Source organism: Camelus bactrianus, chromosome 3, assembly GCF_048773025.1.
Source record: "Camelus bactrianus isolate YW-2024 breed Bactrian camel chromosome 3, ASM4877302v1, whole genome shotgun sequence".
NCBI classification, from domain to species: domain Eukaryota; kingdom Metazoa; phylum Chordata; class Mammalia; order Artiodactyla; family Camelidae; genus Camelus; species Camelus bactrianus.
In genome coordinates, this window is record NC_133541.1 from 75,636,417 (window position 1) to 75,656,530 (window position 20,114).

Below are 20,114 nucleotides of genomic sequence, written 5' to 3' on the forward strand. Positions count from 1 at the left end.
AGTTCTCATTCTTAAAATAAGCTATTTTATAAAAATCAATTCTCAGATATTCAGTGTCTAGTCATTGAGCTATGGATTGCCTATAAATGTGCTCAAATAAATCTCCTCTTCCTTCATTTTTTTCAGCTCTGACTGCTCGTTAGCACATCCAGGACAAGACAGGCTGGGTGACGCAAATCTATCAATTTAGAAGCCTTGACAAAACTCATGGAAATTCATTTCCCTACAGTAATCTTATTTTTCATTACAGTTCTTAAAATATGTTTAATTAATAGGATTAAGTCCAAGGTCAAGTAAACAGATCCCATAAAAAAATATAATACACAATTTTAATTCTAATACATCATCAGCTTATAATGCATTCTTATTAAATACTACCTGATATTTTTTATTTTATGTAATATTCAAGATTGAAGATGTAGGTGAAACCTTTTAAAATTAATATGTTTAAAATTTTGTTTTGGAACAATCTATTCCATTACAGAGAACTTGAAAAAAATGTGTCATTGCCTGAGATTTGGATATTTTTTTATTATGGTAGTTTTCATCAAGCATTAGGAATAGTGGAATTTGATTTATGAATTGAAATGGATAAGATAAACTTACTGTTTTCTTTGGTAATACACAAACAATTCTGGAAATCAAAAGAAAAAAGGATGAATGGACTCTGAATCAATCTAGATGTGAATTTGACAGTTCATTTTTGTTACAGTGACAATTGAAGTTTTTGAAATAACAAGCTTATAAATGATACTGAAGATCCCATTTATAAGGTTCAATGAGGACCTTGCTCTTACTCTTACTAGACTGTTCTGATTTTCCTAGCTCAGTTAAATCTGCTTTTTCAGAAAAGAAACTTAAGGATGATTGACCTAATACAGGCAACAGAGTTTTATGGGGGAAATGTTTAATATCCCAACATGAAGATAATTACATCAACAGTGGGCATGTTGTAAAATGGTTGTATAATATCAAAATGAATATAACTATTAGTTTACACCAACTCTTTGTTTTATAATACATTTAACAAATGCAGACATAATTAACAGGAAATTCAACAGAAGGTCAGAACAGTTATATTGTATGTTTGAATGCCAGTGGCGGTGAACAAATTCTATATCTTTTAAATATTTGAGTATGAATAGGTATTATGTTTATAAACAAATAAAAAGGTGTTAATATTAAAAAACAAAAAAGTTTAAAAAGCCAAATACAATTGTGAGAAGATGGGAAGATTTCTGCTAGCATTCTCCAAAGGGTCATAAATCTCCAGATGTTATATATGATACAAGCTGACTTCTCTCAGGGCTGATATACAGCCACTTGTGACTTCATTTTAAAGGTCTATCTTATCTTCGCTGGTTACAAGTATAAAGAACATTTTTAAGTATTAAGGCAGCAGAAGAAGCTAGCACTCTCTATCTGTAATTTTTCTTCTCATTCCCTTAAACTAACAATTATTTCTTTCTTTTTCCTTTTTTTAAAAATTGAAGTATAGTCAGTTTACAATGCTGTGTCAATTTCTGGTGTACAGCATAATATTAAAGTTGATATAAGAATATCTGAAATACAGGGGAAAAGATATTTGAATTTCTCATGCTTATTTGAAGCTAATACAGAACATTCAGCCGACAAAGAGTTATTGGGTAAATTGTTAATTTTATGCAGTACTAGATACTGGACAAAAATGAAGGAAAAAAGACCTACCCTCTCTTTCTCAGGGCTCATGATGTACAAACTCAAAGACTAGTGGCGGTGACACCGATGTCAGGGATCTGAGGGCAGGAGGGGTCTGCCCATGATTTCCTGTAACTGTAAAGTCTGGGTTTCAGTTTGACTATTTGGAGACACCTGTTCCAGACAACAATGAAGAAACAGCGATGGAAGATAAGATGTGAGTAGAAAGATTTTTTATTTAAAGATTTTTTTATTTAAAAAAAATAAGCTTTAATGACATTTTTTTTTCTCTTACTTTTTGAGATATTTCACGTTATAGCAAGCAATTGGAGAGATTACATAAAGGATAAGACAGTAAAAGAGATCATGGAACAGACTTCAATATAAATAAATAGTGTTTAAACTGAAGTCTTAAGCTATAACATCTAGAGATAAAACACAATTGATTTTAGTCTTGCTGGGGAAATTATAAGTATTAGAATACACTAGGAGAATGAGAGACATTTTAAATTCACATTCACCTCCATTCCCTTCCCTCTTTCCAAGCTCATTATCACTGGGACTGACTAAGGGGGCCGGAAATTTCAAGGATATTTGCTACTTAAGTACCAAACTAAAAAATTTTAAAAATGCTTATCCTTCGCCACTATTATAGGACAAAGAACATATAGTTGGGTGTAGGCAGGCTAAGTCTTACTCGTGTATTATACTAAATTATTCATCAGAGATAATTCTTGCTAAGCGGGTTTACAAAGAATCATAATATACTGTTTAGTAAAAATGAGGTTTACTAAACTGGGCATATCCCAAGTATCTTTTAAAAATGAGAAGCAACTGTGGTTATTTCTGAATTATCATTTAGTTTATTTATGGGTTTTTGGGGGGTTTTTTGGGTAATTTTCTGTGTTTTCCAAATGATAAGGAATACACACACGCACAATTTAATGAGTGCCCTACTACAATGCTGAGAGCTTTAAATTTATTACTCTAAATTTTCAACGATCCTACAAGGGAGATGTTATTACCCCTGGTTTACAGATTTGAAAAAACTGAGGCTCAGAGAAGGTTAGTCTTGCTTAAGTTCACACATAGATAATTAAGTGTCAGAGGTCAGTTTTTTTTTTTTAAGAAAATATACTACAGAACAGAGATGAACTGCTTGCTCATTATTGTGTTGTGAGGGGCATTTAGAGGCCTTGGATATAGACTTGACAATACTTGATAGCCACCATCTGAGAGTGTTCACCTGCCCTGCACGGTCATCCCATGGATCCGAGTCAGGGAAACATGGTTAATGAATTCTACATGGACACACACATGTGCATTTCTCTGGGCAGGACGTTCATACCTTTCATCAGCTAATGATCAGATAAAGTGCTTGTTCAAGAGAGAAAGCTAGCATAGAGATTGTTCTTTCAAGAAACTTAATGGCGGGGAGGTATAGCTCAAGTTGTAGAGCGCATGCTTAGCATGCACAAGGTCCTGGGTTCAATCCTCCATCAAAAAACTAAATAAAAATTACCCACCCCAGCCAAAAAAAAAAAAAAAAAAAAAAAAAGAAACTTAACTAATATGCCTTGTATGGTTGGATTCATTTAAGACAGCGGGCTTAGGGGAAGGGCTGGAGGATGAGGGCATGCATGCCAGGAGGTACAGAGGCAGGCTGGGGAAGCTGGCTGGGAACCCACGCTTGAGAGGGGAAGAAAGGTGGAAGGCTGGGATTCTCAAGCTTCAGCATGATCAGAATCACCTAGAGGGCTTGTTAAAACACATTGCTGAGCCCCATCCCCAGAGTTTCTGATCCAGTATGGCTGTGGTGGGACCTGAGAATCTGCATTTCTGACATGTTTTCAGGTAATGCTGATGCTGCTGGATAGGGAACCCATAAGGGTTGAGGCATAGGCTCTGGGGCCCAGTGGAATTTAAATCCTTGGTCTACTGCTTACTGGGCTCATTGACAAGTTACTTAACCTCTCTCCACATCAGTTTTCCAATCCATAAAGTGGGGATTAATGACATTAAATGGGATAATGCATGTAAAGGGCTTATTCCAGTACATGACACATTAAGATATATAATAAAGTTACACACACACACACACACACACTTGGATTAAACAAATTACGTAATACTGAAACAACTCCCATAGGGTAAGACGATATGTTAAGTCAAAGCCAGTTGGGTATAATATAGTTCTACATGTCTTTCAGATAAATAAACCCTTTTCAAATTATTGAGTCAAGCTAATCATATCACTGCTATTTCCTTAAATTTGCAGCATTTCAATCACAGCAGGCCCATCAATGCTAAGGGGAATCCATGGTAACCACACAAAGTAAACATCCACCTACCCATTAGTGCCAGCAATTATTTGGCATTTTGTTATGTTAGTTAAACTGTGTAATGGTGTGTGAGAAATCAGTTTCTGCTTCCTTGACCCTTTGGAAAGCTGGTTTCCAACCCAGCATGCCTTGCTAAGACTCCAGAGTCTGACAGCTGTGACTTCAGGCACTGATTCTCTCAAAGCCTCTTCTGGAAATAAGGCAGCAAACATTGTGGTCTCCTCGAAAAGAGTAAGACTCTATTATAGGGGCTTGATTATTGATAATGGCCACTTCTATTTTGGGACTAACAGCTAACTAAGGACTTTTATTGTTCATTTTAATAAGTATGCATCATGAACCCTGAACTATCCTTCAGAGAACATTAATTTCAGATGCAAGTGACACACAAGAACACAATGAAAGGATTATTTTCATGCCTTTAGATTTCAAGAGATATATCCTGTTTACTTATACTGAAGATGTACAAAGAAAAAGATTAGAAAATTAAGAAATAACCTCTTTAACAAGAACAGTTTTAAATATAAATGCATTTCATGCTTTTGCAAATCCTTAACCTTACTTCTAAAGATGTTACAGACCTAAAACTACACAGAAATTTTACTTAATGAAATAATACTTTTTAAACTCTACAGATATTTACTATATCTCCTCAGTAAAATATTCTGGAAGAGATATGAAAGTGAGTAAGTGCTTGACTGTCACTAGGGGATGGATAATTCAAAGAAGAGATGAGACACGATGGTGAGAGGAAAAGGGAAGGCATTTGGGGTGTGGGCAAGGAAGGTCCCAGAGACTGGACTGAGGGTGAGAATGAGAAGCCCAGCCTGGCTGGAGGAGGAGTTCAGGCTGGAGAGAAGTAGGAGAGAAGGGTGAAAATGAATCCTATGGATCTGATTATCCTGTTCACAGCCAAAGGCCTTCTTAGCCAGAATCCTGATGTCATCATATCATTTTTTTTTCTTTACTGTTTCTGCACCTCGGTGCTGGGCACAGATACACCTCAGAAGATTCTGACCAGGAGCCATGGGTCAGTGCTCTTCTCTGTCTGCACTGGGAGAGAGTTGGCTAAAGGAGTAACCCCTTGCTTGAAGCAGAACAGCAAGAGCAGGGGCGGAAGGCTGCTGAGTCAGGGCAGGGACAGGTGACTAAATAGGTCACCCCTCACATATTCTACTGGGCTTTAAGTGTCCCACTGGTCTTATGAACACAGGCTCCACTCCAGCCAGAGAAAGTACGTTCTCTTTAAAGAAATTTGGGTTGGCAGTGGCAGCTTCGATTTTAAAGCATAATACAATACGGCAGGAGGACAGGGGACATTATACAAGAACAACATTCTCCTTGCTATTCCTGCCAGCATGTGCAAGGGAGAAAGGCCACTGAATAAACATAGTAAGTAAAAAACAAATATTCTAGAGCCACACTCAGATGACTTTTTCACTCCACCATGTTGGCTGACCTCTTCCACTACTTTCCTTCACTGCAGCCAAAAACACAATGCCTCCATACGGATAAAGCTGCGCTTGCATCTATTCTAACTTTATTACAGAAATACACACAAAGAGATTTCAACCAAATCTGATTACAAAAATGTTAAACACGATGGCTTGTTCACTGTGCAACATTTCTAATATAATTTTAGAGCAATACAGAGTGGAGTCCTAACTAAAATGATAGCTTACTGAGGAGAGTTCATGTAATATTCTCTAGGTGAAAAAAAAGACAAGGATGAACCCCGAGCACAAGGATAATATTCATTTGAAAATACGTACTGTCCACTTAAAGTCAGAGAGATCCTCATCTTTAGCTGGTAGGCAGGTAATACATAAACGAATTTTCTTTCATTTGCAAACACAAAAGCTTAAAAGGATATTTGTACTTTAAGGTACAGGAGGGCATACTTTACAGAATTATAGTACTGGGCCATCAATACTGACCTTATCTATACAAAAGAGTTTTATATTAGGATGTCAAGGAAATGTACCAGGGTTCATATAAAAACAAATCCTTCAACATCCAGTTAACACAACCACGAAGTGAGTACTCTTTCACTCAATGCATTGATGAGTATAATGCATGGCAATGAACTTGCCATGAAAACAACACTTTTGTTTCAGAATGAAACTTTCCTCTGCCGAGAGCCAGAGGAAAAAACGCATCCATTTATTCAGGGTGCTACACTGGCTACACTTCATTTATGCAGATTTTAGGTTAATTGATAGGACTCACGGACAAGGGTTCTATAAACCATTTTACTGAGCATACACCCTGATTATAATGTCATGTTAAGAAATGGAGTGCAATCTGTCTTCGTGTCATATTTAATAGATTTCTAGTAAATAGCCCACAAGTGCTCCTTCTAACAGGTGATGAATTATATTAATACCCTGTTGTACTTCCGTAATTAAGGGTCTGGCAGGATTTCCATTATAATCAAGACTCTGAGGGAGGGAACAAAAGGAGTGGCTTTCATGTTTCCCAGTCCTGACCACAGGGCTCCTCATGCTCCATCACCACTTGGGGCCATTGGGGACACACCTATGAGACCGGGCTCAGAAAAAATTTGGGGGGAGGGTAGAGTGTGTACTTAGCATGCACGGGGTCCTGGGTTCAATTCTCACTCAGTACCTCCATTAAAAGAAAAACAACTGATAATAAGTAAATAAATAGACCTAATTCCCTCCCCGCAAGGAAAAACAAAAACAAAAACAAAAAAAGTTTGGGAAGTTGGCTGTTTAATTATTAGCAACCTCCGTTTTTATCAAGTCGTTTCCTTTCTTTTCCTAGCTTACTTGCCGTTTCTCTCAGCCTCTGCTTCTCCCTTTTCTTACTCATGGAAATTCCATTCCCCTTCATCAGGAGCAGACCTGATGACTTCTCTTTGATGTTATTTCCTTTCCCAGCCTTGGTTCTTGTCCTCCTGTTTGTTCTGGAAGGCATCTGGCTGCCCTGTATCTGAGCTGCACAGGGTCAGTGTTCTTTCCGTTTTGAATAACAATGAATTAACTTCATAAACAAAACCAATACGAAGATGGTAAAGGGAGAAGGGAATACGGTTGATGGGGAACCTCTCTCCACACAGTAAACAGGAATTTACTAGAAAATTCAGAGGTAAAAACTACAGCCTCTAAGGTCCACCCCAAAGTAGTGTCTCTAACAGTAAGAATGTCAGAACAGTGAAGCCAGAAGAGGGCAGAGTCCGGGTGGGGCTGGAAGCTGACGCCTTGCATGTTCCCCAAGTTATTTTGATTGGATGCATCACACCCGACCATCATTAGCACATATGGACATGGAAGAGACTGGGCAGCGCAGGGAATAACAGAAGTCGAGGGGAGGACAGGAAAAAGAGGAAGATGCGATGATAAAGAAGGTGGAGGGGTGCTCTGGATTGGTTTAACCAGCTTTGAAGTGAACAAAAAAAATTGAGGACCTAAAGAGACTAAATGAAGTAGCCAATCCTGACCCTCATACATCAGTGATTTTTAGAAATCTTGCTATTTCTATCACAGGCAGACCGCATGGTCTCGTGAACAAACACAGCCTTTGGGGTTTGTACAGGAGAGGCTTCGGATTCTCAGCTTCTCCCTTATGAATTGGTTTCATCAAATTGGACAAATCACCAGGAGACAATAATATCAACTTCCCAGAGCTATTATGAAGGCACACTTGGATATTTAAAACATTTGCAAAAAGTGACAGATACATTTCCATCTCCTATTACGAATTTTCAGGCTCTTAAATTTTGTAAATGTGTAACATAAATTGTACTTAATTATTATTTTTACAAAATTCAGACATAGTATATTAACTATTAACAAGAGAGCACATATTGTTGGAATGGCAATATTAACAAAGGTCTACTCCCTCATCCTGTCAGGTCCTCAGAGGTACTCCAGATCTAGTTCTGGGGTAGAGGAAGCCAGTCACACAACTTGTGCCCAGTGCCCAGATGCCCAGGATTTCCTGGTACCCACCTGCTATAACACACACTGCATCCTTCTAACGACCTTTCCCTTTGTTTAAACTTGAGCAAGGTTTTGTTTCTTGCACCAAGGTAGCCTAAACAGCTGAGTTAAAGTTAAATAAAAATCAAAAATTGTTATCATGCCATCTAACTTCCTTCCTACTTGTTTTGCAATGGAATTATATGACCACAGAGGAGGAAATCATTTGTTATGCTTTTAAGATGGAAAATACTGAGAAGTATTATTCAGAAAATTTGTATTCATTTTAGCACACAATAAGGATATTGTGCACAGAATCCCTATATACGCATTTTGGGGCAGAAGGAAGCAAGTATTTTTGTTGCTGAAGTTACATATACTTTTCCAGAGTAAAAACTGTATGCTCACCTTTTGTAGAAAATCAGAATGAATTAGTATGGTGTATACGATAACCCACTATGTCATTGTGCCAGAAGTTTGACCAATTCCTTTTCATGGAGGTTTGAAAATGTCAAGTTCATTTTTAAACCCATGGCTAGTTTCATCTACTTTAAACCAAAAGTGACAAAATAGGAATTGACTGGGGGGAAAATTCTGCAATCCACTGTTCTTAATATTTGATAATCCATGTGAAGCAGGTTTACCACAAACTGCTGTGACAGAACAAAGATGACAGATAAACTCCTGTGACCAAATTAATTGGAAATAGATGCCTCAGTCTTGTGATCCTACTTCAGTTTTGAATTATATGCACCTTCAGAGTATGCCACGTCTAAGGATGATTAGTCCTTGTACCGCTGGCATCGGGCTGATATGGCATGTTGCCAAGTGTCTCAAGAGAAAGCTGAAAAGTTCAGTGGAGGTGGTGCAGACTGTGTAGCTATTCCAGGACTACCTCGGAGAACATTCCGGCTTTTCTGTTGAAAGCTTGTCAGAGTTTGATAGCTATTCTCTTTGTGACTGTGATGTGTGTTTTCAGCCTGCCCTAAGTGGACCTTCTTAAATTGGTCTCTGTTTCTCACGTTCTGCCATACTGCTAAGAAACGTAATAAAAAAAGTAACTTCAGGCATTTTATCAGGCCCTTTATATCCACATATTTTCCCCACCTTTATTATGATTTATACATGTCAGCATGATCCAGTATTAAACTATGGCAACTAGTTCCAAAGAGAACTCTTAAGTGTTTTCCACTTGCCTGAAAACAGTAACACTGTGCATGAGGTACATGGTCAGTCATCTATAAATTTGCAGCCAAAATGCAGCCTAATATTAAACACCACCCAAAATATTATTATTTAAATGATTAAGTATCATACAAATTGCTAATTATAAACACATCATACTTTCTCTTGGATTTGCTTAAAAATAATTCAGGGTGTGGGGAAAGAGCAGAGAAGGTGAGAGTATAAATGAAGCAAATTTAGCCCTTGGTAATTGTTGAAGTTGGGTAATGTGTATTTAGTGTTTCAATACTGTTTTTGGTAGAGACTTTAGTTAATGTTTGAAATTTTCTACGATAAAAACATTTTAAAAACACAAAACCTAGCAACTGTAGAAGGTTATAATATTATCTAGTGTGGCTGAAATAAATTTACTTTTCAGAATAGAAATATAATCTACTAAATCATCAGTATTGTATCTACTTTACACAGTAACCATAACAAATTTATGAGATAAAATATATCTGTAGCTGGAGTAAATATTTCAATGTCTAATATAGATATATGTTCTTTATACTGATAAATCTACCTCCTGTCTTGTCAGACCAACCATAACTAAGATAATACACTGAAACCTGAAACAAACAATTATTTTAATAGAGAGGTTTTTGGTTGGCATGTTTAACTTCTCATCACAAAGGATGTCAGTGCTCTCAAATTAACCTTTTTTAATGCTAAGAAAAAAATAAGATTAAACACAAAGAAAAAAGCAGTTTATTCAAAGGTTAGAACAGCATAACGTAAGCTAACACTAATTTAGCTATATTTATCATTTTACTCTCAATGTGAATAAGGTTGCTGTAACTATTACTATTTACATTAAAAGAACTCAAATCTCAGTATCTTAACATGATAGCATTTTGAACATAACAGGAATACACACTGAAATCAAGTAAACTGTTTAAAATAGGCCTAAATCACTTAGAATAGTCTATTAAATTAAGCTTTATTGGAATTATTTTGACAACTTGATAACTATTCTCATTAAAAAGTAAAACATATATTAACACACTAAAGTTTCTAGCTAATAGAGTGACAATTACAAATGTGCAGCCCTATTTATAATGATAATTTTGAAAACTATCAGTCACACAAAACTGAAAAATGTATTCCAAGAATCACACTTGAGGATGGAATTATCTAATAAAGATATAATTTTAACCTTATTGGAAGTTCAGTTGTGGGAAAACTATGTTTATATGGTCGAGCAATATTTTTTCTAATTAAAAGCTACTAAATTTTCCAAAAGTCTATGCAAATTTATTGACATCTTAAGTTGAAAATTACTAATAAACTCTGGCCCCAAAAGTCACATAACTGAAACTTTGATATAGTTTTTAGCAATAGCATTCATAAAACGATGACTGGAAATGATCTGCTCCTTTGAGAAGAAAGAAATGGGGAAACAGAGAAGTGGGAATTTAAAATACATTATAGTTCATACACTTTAGAAATTTTGTCTGTACAATACTTGGTTATTTGGAAAAAAAGCATCATTAAGAGAAAGATATTTTCTAAATGTTATATAAAAGTCCCAAACCACATAAATAATACTGATGTTCAGCTATTCATATATGCTATTACTTAATTTTTTAACCAAAGCACATCTTTTCTTAGAAAGAAAAAGATATCAGATTCATAATGGTCAGGCAGGTAAGTAAAATTTTTTTGCTCCAAGTGCTAAAACTTATCCTGAAAAAAGCAGGATTTTCATTGCAAAAGAAAAACAACAATCAATTACAAAATGAAACCTGTTATAAGTCAGGTGCTTTGTATAAGTTCTTTCATGTCTTCCTACCTAAATTCTTCTCTTTTTTTTCAGGTGATAAAAAAGGCTCATGTAAATTTAGGAGCTCAAGACACACGCCTAATAAGACAATAGTGTGACTTGGCCAGATGTCTGCTCATGCTCTTTGCACACTGTGTATCCAGAAAATAAAACCTGTCTTTAGTGGGCATCTTATTGTTTTTGACTAGTGTCTACAATAAAGATGTGCAAAGCCAAGAAATTTAACACGATTTAGCACATGTTGAACAGATGCTCTGCAACCATGGCTGGGTATGAGAAAATTGGAAGATGGATTTCAGTGTCCCTAGGAATGAATGAGAAACTCTGGTCAGGCCAAGCAATGACTAAATCTATACTTATTTTGATGATAAAAACAATGTTTTGATAGTATTTAATTCATCATGATGTATTAGGTAAAACTGAATTGATGCTGATGGTAGATGATCAATATTGGCTAAAAGGGAACACTGTTGGATTTATTTTTTGTACATAATATGTTTGAAAGCAAACAAAAAATCTACAAATGGTAATTGAAAATCACAAATACAACACGAATATCAACAGGTTTACTTTCATGCACAGGGCCAATTTTAATATATTTCTTCTTTTTCTAAAAGAAAAATAATTAAAAAAATAAAGATCAAATGACAAAAAAAATCCAGAAGTCCTCTTCGTAATTCATGCTGTATGTAATACAGCTACAACATCCTGAATTCTGTGATTAGTCTGAAACTCAGTAATTCTACACCCAGGAGTCTAGCAAGATATCACCTTTCAACTCATTACCACTTTTTTCTACTGCAGAAACAGATTAGTCTGAGAACTTACTGGTCAAACACTTTTCCTCTACTTTTGCAATTTTAAAAAAATTCAATCATTTTCTCTTGAAGATGTCATACAGGGTGCTAACGCTTTCATAAGCACAATCAACACCTTGAGAGCACTGAAAAATTAGTATGAGTTGAATATATAGGCTGTTACAAATAGTCCTTTTCTAAGTATTTTAGTTTTGGGGGTGGTATTCTTGCAGATAACCAAAGAAATGGTTTTATAAAAAATAGAGCAGTGCATTTAAATTAAAGATCATTCACTATATATGAATGAAATATCAAACACAAATGACCAGTACTACTGATAATAGACTAAATTTAGATGTTTTATTTTTAAATGTAAATATTTTGCTTAAATGGACTAAAAGAATAAAATTTCCTCAACTAGCTGCAGTGCTAAGTTTGAATTTTTTGATCCATTAATTAAATGTAAAAATGAAAAACAGCTTGATGATCTGATCTTTTGCTCAGCATAATGTAGGTAACTGCCCACCTGGAATTTAAGCCCGGAAGTGAAGTACCCTCTTAAAAACAACCTGATTTTACCCTTACAGCAAACATCAACTTTCAGAATGAGGCCAGGACCAAACCTGAGACTAACTGGCTAAAATCTTCTGTTTATATTTGATGAAGCCTGATTTTATACCTCAAGCTTGCCTTATTAATGGACATTTTTAAAAAGTGATAATATTAATAGGCATGTGAAACTAAGACTTCCTGAAGATGAATTAAAATGTACACGACTGTAGATAACTAAGCCAAGAACACAATATCAGCTGTTCTTCTCGGCTCCTTCTACCTGTCTTCAAACATGGGGTCTTGTTTTCTAAAAGCCTTCGGTTTCTCTAACATGACTACACAGTTTCTGAAAGTACAGACGAGACTATAAAGGAAGTTCAAGGAAGAAGGCTGAGGCTTCATGGTTACTAGTCCAGGAGGCCTGGGAAGTGTCATGGAAAGCAAATGTCATGCACGTAGAAGATGTAAATTTTTTAATACATATTTTTTTTCATTTGAAAGAGGATAATGTTTTCTGGAGCAATGATACCAAAATCTAATTAATCATAAAACTCACCAGAGAAACATTAAATAACATCAACAAAAAGCTACAGTGCTCCACTGGCCACCCCGACACCCCCTCTCCACCCCTGCCAAGAATCAGACTTTAATAGGTCTGATATAAGGATGGTAATTTGTACTCCCCCAGATACCTTCCCACAAAGCTACCCAGAATATTTGAAGGCAGTACCAGAACTGGATGAACTCATCTCAATCTGATCTTTAGAATCATCACCCAGTCCCCAGCTTCCACAGAGGTCCTGGTTTCACTGGTCTCGGGTGGAGCCTGGCACTGGTATCTTAGAAACATCCCCAGGTGATCCTAGCTAAGGTGCTGTCACAGCTCTGCATCATGGGCCTTAGTTCAGTGCTTTCCCGCTAAGCATAGTCTTTCAAAACTGGATCTGATTTCTGTGCTTCAGAGCAAAGGCCACATGCCATTGTCATTACCAGAAGATGTTACCTGAGCTCTTACTCTGCACAAGCTATAGCACTGAGTGAAGACACACACACAACATGGGGGTATATATCCTAACCAGTGATGAAGACACATTACAGATAAGATTAAAAAATTAAACTCCAGGATGACAAATGTGCTATGTAACCTTCATCCACTTCCCCAGAAATAACCTGAAGGCTGCTCTTTCAGATTGAAATTTCTCCTACTACTTTATCTCTTTCAGATTTTGGTATATAGATATTGCTTATACTGGGAGAAAAACAATTCTGCATGGTTTATCTGCTATTTTACAATATCCTGCCATCAGCTTGGAAAATGAGGAGTCAACATAATTTATTTTCAGGGGCACCTTATATAAAACACCCTTTAACATATTCAAGCAAATCATTCCATTGCTTGGGGTAGGGAGCTTTAATCATGATATTTAATGAAATAAAAACTAAGTCAGAATTTCTTTCAAATGAAGTAAGAGAAGTGATGAAATATGACTTTTCCTGTTTACATCTAAAAATAGTGAGATAAAAATTATACACACACACACACACACAGTGACTTTTAAAAATATAAACTGGAGCAGGTATATAACCATGTAGGCAAGTATATGACCATGCAATGCTCGGATTTTCCTTATGACAAACAAGAACTAGGAGGAATGAGGTATAAATCATCTCTCTATATACAGTAGAGTGATCAGTAGATTTAGTCAGACCAGGAAGAAACTAACTTTCTATTATGGAAATGGAACGTATCACAAATATCCTGCACTAACATGATAAGTATAGTATTAAATACAGAGCACAGTGAAACTTTCCAATATCACACATCAGACAAGAATACTTTGTCTCCTTGAGAGTGGAACTAGAATCCAAAAACTGTTGGCCTTGAGAAAGATGTATAAACAAAGCTATGACTCTTCCAATTTCTATCTTTTTTTAATGTTAAAAACCTTGTCATTATTAAGCAGATTTTCCTTTGTTCTTCCACATGATGAAAAAGGTAACTGATGGCACTTGTGCCATTGAAACAGAAAGAATTACTCATGTCAGTTCTAAGGGTTCTTTGGGGGACAAATTTTTAATTTTTTTCTATCATGGATAGTTTCCAACATACACTGGGAGGTGGGGGGAGTCAGTGTTTCATCAAGCCATTATCCAGCATCTGAATAATTTGGATTTTGGTTTCTTTTTCAAAGCACAGCTTTTGTACTTTTTTCATTTCTAAAATGTTTTTCTCTTATGTCTTTAATATAAGCTTGCCTGGACAAAAAAAGATTCTTTTAGCCTGACATGGTAAGGTGAAGAAGTGATGATTTCTTGTCCATGTGTATTTCTGATGTGTGATCTGTGGCCCTATGAAAAGAAATCATCAGGTAAGTAATTAGAGATGCAAAGATATACTAAACCCCCATTTGCAAATATGTTCTAAACAAGTTATTAAACACATGTAGTTTTTCTGACGTTTTTGATATATCAGGAAAGTTCAATGTCAGTGCAGTCTCCACGTTGACATTCACTTGGCTAAGCAATAAACAGTCTCTGCAGATCCTTTTGAAATATCTCAAAGCTAAGGCCTGCATGAATGGGGACATTTCTTATATTTTCCTTTAACTATTTAACCTAATATATACTCTAATATATATTTTTCCTAGGGTGTTCCATTTTTACATGTAATATCTTCTTTTAGTACAAAGTTTATGTTGAAAAAGTAAGTATATGTTATTGTTCTTTAGGAATCTTCCATTAAATCATATTCCTGTGTATCAATGGTGATATCCCAAATAGTTAAGATATAGCAATCCTAAAACAAAATGTGGTGGTAAACCAAAACTTATATCTGATAATGCTTCAGCCAGCCAATTTGTAGGTAGAGCCCATCCTACCAGATCAAGCTCACTTCAGACTAACATCCTTTAGCTCAAAGAGTGTCCGTTCCTTTCAGTGTCCTAGTCAGGGCTGTGGTGCAAAGTTCAAAGAGGAAGAATTAGCTGGTAGAGATTTTCAAAATTATGTTAAAACTACTCTAAAATTGTTATGATTAATTCTACATACTTTAAAATAAATTTTAAAGGTAAAAATTAATAACCAAGAAGGTTTGGAAGAGACAGAATAACACTGATTCATAAATAGAATAAACACTGATTCATAAAGCTGGATTTTTTTTCTCACTGTTCAAGGAGGTTTCAAAATTATTTCCAATAAAGGCTAGTGACATGGCATCACAAAAATTGTTTTTAAAAAGAAAACCCTCCATTTTGATGACAAATAATTCCAAATGTTAGACAAAAACAAAATGAAATAGTGTGTTTTCTTACTATTGTATTATGTCGGAAGAATTTGTGGTGGGGCAAAATCTTTGTGTGTGTGTGTATTAGCCTCCCTCCTTTTGAGGCCACAGATAATTCATTTATGAACCCTTTACCTTCAGGTTCAAGATAGCATTTAAAATTGAATATTTAAAAAATTAAACGTAAAAGACAACAAGCATACTATAAAACATTTACATATTCCTACAATGTTAGATATGTTTAAAGAAAAATGTTTTTTAATAGAAAAGGAGGCAAACTAACCTATGCTGTTAGAAGTAATGATACTGGTCACACTTGGGGTAGGGCAATGACTAAAAGGGTCATGGGGGTGAGGACTCTTGGGCACTGGAAATGTTTCTTGATCTGGATGCTGGTTATATGATGTATTCAGTTTGTGAAGATTCACTGACCTTACAATATATGTGCACTTTAAACTATACTTAAATAAGAGGTTTTCTAAAAAGTAGAAAATGAATTAAAATGGTATTAGACCATTTTCACACTATCACTGCAGCATTATGCTATTTCTGAATTTTATATGTTAGTAAATATTTTCACATATGTATATAAGATATATACAAGTGGATCTTCTAATTTCAATGGTGTACAAGGTCAATTATTTCCTATTTAACCTGATTTACTTTAAATACATGTACCTTTGAGGAATTAGGAATAATTTTGAATGTGACAGCCTCCATTAACAGTAAAGATGGCTAAATAAACTCTTTCGTATAGGACAGTTAAACTATATCAGGTGAATTAAAAAAAAAAAAAAACAAGGATATATTACTCTTCAATTCCAGTAGGCTTTATTTCCCTTACTTTAAGGAAAAAAAAAAAAAAGACATCCCTGAAGAGTTTGTATATGTATGTATCAATGGAACCAAAAGCTTAATGAATTCAAATTTCTGAGGGCTTTTATAAATTATTCAAGATCTTTAAAATAGTTATTTTTGAAAAATGATATGAGCTGTATAGTAAGAAATTCAAGTAGTCTGGTCTCATTTAAGTTTAATTTAATAATATTATCAAATAAAAATAAATAATATTAAATAAATTAAATAAATAAGTAGTATTAAATCAACGAGCATTTAAATTAATTCTGTTAAACCTAATAAAATGCATAAAACTGCTATTCTAAAAGAAGGTGAAAGTTCTGGACAAGGAATATGGAAATAAAAAAAAATGCAGACATGGAAAAATGCAGACATTAAAGGAGTCAAAAATCTGAATCTGCAGTTGATGAAATACAGTGGGGTGGCTGAGTCTGGAAGAGACAGCTCACAACAACAAATTTACTTGTTTAGCTACAGGTAGACACCAGGCAGAAGAAGCTATTTAATTTTACACTTAGCTTATGACCAAAAAGTCGACAACTTGAACCAGGTTGAAATGCTCATAAGTCACTACAAATTCCAAACATTCTCTTATTTGCCATGCCTGATTTTCACGTTTGTTCATATAATACTGCTTACTTTGTTTTGCCCAGTTTTCCTGTTCAAATTCTTCCTTCCTTCTTTCACCAGCTGGTAATCTTCATCCTCTCTGAAATCTTCCCCGAGTACACCCTAGCTCTCAATGATCTTTTTCCTTCTCTGAATTCCTTTGACACTAAGGACTTATTTCTTACATAAGAAGTGTTTTGTGAATGAAACTCTCATTGTTTTCTGATGGGAAAAGTAGAGGAAGCACAAATCCTGCCTATTACATTTTCTCACTGAATCTTTACCACAGTCCGATTCACAGATGAAGAAATTGAGACTCAGAGAGACTAAATAATTTCCTTTCTTCACATAGATATTAAGAAGCAAGACTGGGTTCTGAACATGAGACTGCTTGACTTCAAAGTATGAAAGCCTCTGCTTTCAAATAGATGGTGATTTTTGGAAGACAGAAAGAATTATATTTCACCATGATACTTCTAGGAAAAGAACTGCATTACTAACTTCACTACTCCTAGCACATTACCTGAGACAGATGTAGATGTAAAATATTAGAAGGAAGATAAAGAATTTGCACATGTTCATACATACTGCTAGTGGCAGAACAGGGACTAGAAACTGTCTCCTGACTCCTCTGCACCATGCTCCACTGAACACGCACGACATAGAGTGTTCAAGGATGAAAGATTATACCTAAGCCAGCAGCATATCATAGTGGAAAGGATACCAGATTTAGGGTCGAAGAGATGTGGGTTTAAATCCTTTCTCTACGATTAATTTGTATCCTTAGGCAACATTTGCAAATATTCTGAGTATATTTCCTTACCAGTACAATAATAATAATACAGATATTGAGGGTCTATAATGTGAGGACTAAGGGATCCAGTGTATGTTAAAAAAACAAAAGACTCAGAGCTAGTCTCTCTGCCCCTTCCCAACTTATATGTAACAGTGAAATGCTGAACTCTGATATTCTACTGATATCTCATCATTTTCAGGTTTACATCATAAAGCATAGCCCAGAAATTGGACGCACATCCTCTACACAGGATCCACTCCACATGGACTTCCGTGACCCTTCCAGGCATCCAAATGACAGAACAGCACTCCTTGCTATTTATTACCCAAGAGTATTAAGGAGATGGCATCTTGAAAACAACTTCAAGAATTCATTATCATATCAAATAATACAGGTTTCATTACAAGAGGGCAAAGAGTTATGAAGGAGATGGTTTCCTTTCTATTTCCGTCTGATTTGTTCCTATCTATCTTCCAAGATGTCAGATGAAGAGTCTGCTTTATTTATAAATGATACTACAGCTGAGAACAAAGGATGAGATTATAAAAGGAAAGAAAAAGCCTCAGAAAGATGAAGAAGGAGGTAAACTTAAGGCCTATTAACTAGATGGATTAATTAACACCCTGAGTCACCAAGGCAATAAAATAAATAAAATCCATTTTCAGTGACTGGTTGCATGTTTGTCAGAAAGAAAGAAAAACAGAAGTCACATTGACATCCATTTATCTCATATTTCACTCACACAGAAGGAATTTAAAGGAGTTTCCCATTAAAGATGGTTAATCTAGAGCCACACTCTCCAATACAGCAGCCACTAGCCACTGTAGCTATTAGCGCACATAGCTATGGAGTACTTGAAACATGGATAGTCTGATTTGTGATGTGCTGTAAATGTGAAATATACACCAGATTTCAAAGACTTCCTATTAAAAAAAAAGGAATGTAAAACATCTCGGTAGTAATATTTTTAACTGATTGCATGATGCAATGATAATACTTTGGATACATTTTATTAAATAAAGTACATTATTAAAAGAAATTTCACCAGTTCCTTTTCACTTTTTTTCCCAATACACTACCAGAAAACTTTAAATTACCTATGTAGCTCACATTTGTGGCTTGTATTACATTTGTATTAGATAGGGCTGACCTAGAATGAGAATCAAAGATGTCTGATATTCAGGCAAGTGACAATACCTGAGAAATACTCCCTTCAACTCAAACAAGAGGGGTTGAACTTCATTAAGAATTCCATTTGCAAACTGTTTCTTGAGTCATAGATGTTGGTGTAATTTTATATAGTAGGTATTTAGCATGTTACCTTGCTACCTGAAACGTTTTTGCTCTTTAAGATTATGATCTACAGAGATAAGATTTAAAGAACTTTAAATATATAATTATTTAATTCTAAATATATATTATAAATATAAATTATAAATATATCAATATAAATTTTAAATATATAGCTTGACACAGATGTCACTCATCAGTTATACACATATACATATAAAATGTTTGAGGTCAGAAAGGCAAAGACAAAAACCCTGAGAAAACTGAGATTTGTCATTTCTTTCCTGAATGACTCCAGTAGCTTTCTTGTTATTGGTCTCTTCGCTGATCTCTTCTCAGCGCAACTCATCCTCCACACCACTGCTAGAGCTCTGCTTTGGAAGATAAATTTGATTTTGTCACTTTTCTCCTCAAACACCTCCAATAACTCTCAACATTTATAGCATAGAGTCTAAATTCTTCAGAGTTAGAGCTTGCCAACATCTCACTCCAAACTAGCTTTCCACTCTCATCTCTGAGAATTCTCCACCGCAGGCAAATGCCTCGCCCTCCCAATCATGCCATCTTACTCACAGCTCTGCTGCCCCCTATCTCCCTCCTTGTCTGCTGGCGATCTCTCCCTGCCTCCAGTGATACCCCCAGGTGACCTGGGCTGGCCTTTTCTATACTCTCCAGGCACCTAGTATATGGATATCATCACATCTTCCACTCACCACGCTATACTGTACGGGTATATTGCCCCAATCAAGACCAGTTTGAGAGGGAGCAGGATGAAGATAAGAACCTTGATATTTCACCTCTGTGTCCCAAGTACCTGGCAAGGTGAAAAATTTGAACTAGGTGTTCAATAAATATTTATTGGTGGAAAGAATTATGTTTTTCTCCTCCAACATCTTAGGCACTAGCCACACAACACTCACGTTTCTGAAACATCCAGCACATCCCTACAACCCTAC

At 35.5% G+C, this 20,114-nt stretch overlaps 1 protein-coding gene and 1 long non-coding RNA gene across 2 annotated transcripts in view; one reads left to right on the top strand and one right to left on the bottom strand.

Annotated features, from left to right (window-relative positions):
* FBXL17 (F-box and leucine rich repeat protein 17) overlaps positions 1-20,114 on the bottom strand; it is a 439,198-nt gene that overhangs the window by 108,878 nt on the left and 310,206 nt on the right. The window lies entirely within an intron of this gene.
* On the top strand, positions 1,269-19,961 carry LOC123613235 (uncharacterized). The gene is made up of 3 exons (XR_006720589.2): positions 1,269-1,894; positions 14,574-14,691; positions 18,068-19,961. It is a non-coding gene; the product is annotated as an uncharacterized LOC123613235 (long non-coding RNA).